This window comes from Phocoena sinus, chromosome 19 (assembly GCF_008692025.1).
Source record: "Phocoena sinus isolate mPhoSin1 chromosome 19, mPhoSin1.pri, whole genome shotgun sequence".
Lineage (NCBI taxonomy): Eukaryota > Metazoa > Chordata > Mammalia > Artiodactyla > Phocoenidae > Phocoena > Phocoena sinus.
In genome coordinates, this window is record NC_045781.1 from 5,083,882 (window position 1) to 5,085,766 (window position 1,885).

General features: G+C 45.4%; 1 pseudogene; it reads right to left on the reverse strand.

Moving 5' to 3' along the window:
- Positions 1-243: 243 nt before the first annotated feature.
- LOC116743832 lies at positions 244-1,198 on the reverse strand (annotated as a pseudogene).
- Positions 1,199-1,885: the final 687 nt, after the last annotated feature.

A 1,885-nucleotide genomic window follows, 5' to 3' on the forward strand; every position in this document is an offset into this window, starting at 1 on the left:
AATAGTTACGACTGAAAGAAGTAAGAGATTGAAAACAGGAGAGGGATTCAATTTGCTAATGCTGCCCTTCTAGATGGAGATACTCAGAAGTGAGTCATTAAAGGAAACGTATTCTGCCAACAACATGAATCAGCCTGAAAGGAGTTCTTCCACAGGTTCCAGTTCAAGACTCTCCTTTGGACACTGAGGGTGAAGGAAGGAAGGAAGGAACTGGCAACTGTGCACTGTGGAAATACACACAATTTACATATTTCTCCTAACAGTGGGGGATTTTGTATTCCTGAACCAGGCAAAGTAGAGCCTGTGTACACTGGAGTCACGGCTCACGAGCAGAAAGGGGCTGACAGTGGGGAAGCGCGCAGCAGTGATTACAGTGATGTCCACAGGGAACCAGCTAGGATGATCAGAAAGAGACAGTTGAACGATGTTGAACGATGGAGGAAAGGGTATAAAAGCAGACGACAGTGCTCACCAGGAGAAGAATGGTTTTGGCAGCTCTGGGCTCAAGAAGAGCGGGGGGGACCTGGGGGAGGCGTTGGTCCTACCAATGTGTTGGACCTGCTGCTCATGCCTGTACAGGATGAAAGCCATGGAGCCACTGGCCCAGAGCGTGAGCTCCAAGCAGAAAACATCAGGGAATAATAGCAATGCTCCATACGATGCCTGTCTGGTTTTGTCACGATAAACAGCAGAACAGTATCAAAAATCCTTTCCGTTTGTGATGTCTTTGTTGCTCCATTTGCCAGTTACATCGATAGGAAAAACAACATTTCCCAGCATTTGGAGCATCCAACACAGGAAAATAGAGGCAACAATGTACTTGGGAGCTTTTACTTTAAGCTCTGCCCGCCTGGAGTTCCTGGGACTGATCGTGGTGGCCTGAAAGACACTCCAGAGGCAGATGCTACCAGTGGACATTCCCTCCCCACTCTGTGAAGAAAGAAAAGAAGCCTGCATCCAAAATCACTGGGTATATGTTTCCACCCAAAGCGGGAATAACTGTCTGGCGGACCCCTTTAGAGATGAGGACCAAGAAGTTGGCTACAATCAGGTGCTTAAGGATGAAATCTGTGGACCTTAACCTGTAGCCAGTGAAGGGAAGGATGATATAACAGCAAAGAAGCGAGAAATTCTCCAAGATTCCAACCACAGTCTGTGTTAAGAAGATCACATCCATTGTCAAATCGCTGCTAGCCATCCTCTCAGTTCACAGTCACTGACACTTGTCTTGTGAGTTTAAATGTCCTGCATGGGAATATGAGGCTTGGGCTACATGAATCATGTCAGCTGAAATCCAATATTCTGCACTTGCCGTGAGTTCCCAGTTAGAAAAATGTACTTCATGTTTTTCTGTTATTAGCAGCCTTAAAAGGGTTGAATGTATACATTATAAAGAGCACTTATATGTAAAATTACTTGTTGAAGGCACGCCACAAGATCACTTCATTCTTCACGAATCCACGAGCCCGGGATTTCTATGACTTCAATTTTACAGGGAAGGGTAACACAGAGAGGTTACATGCTTCTTGAAATCCGCTGCGTAGGGCAGAGACCCATTAGGCTGGTAAAGATAGTTCATTGAACCACCATTCTCTGCCAAAAAGCCAGTTGGTTCTATTCAAATAATAATCCAGGTCCATATTTAGTTTTAATTTCACAACTTATTTTAGACTGGTGGTATTTTATATTTTCATTATAACAAGATTCCATTCTTGTAAAGTTTTATTTTGTAGGGCACTATGTATTGTGAATGAAGCTTTAGGTATTTTTTTTTTTTTTTTTGTGGTACGCGGGCCTCTCACTGCTGTGGCCTCTCCCGTTGCGGAGCACAGGCTCCGGACGCGCAGGCTCAGCGGCCATGGCCCACGGGCCCAGCCGCTCCGCG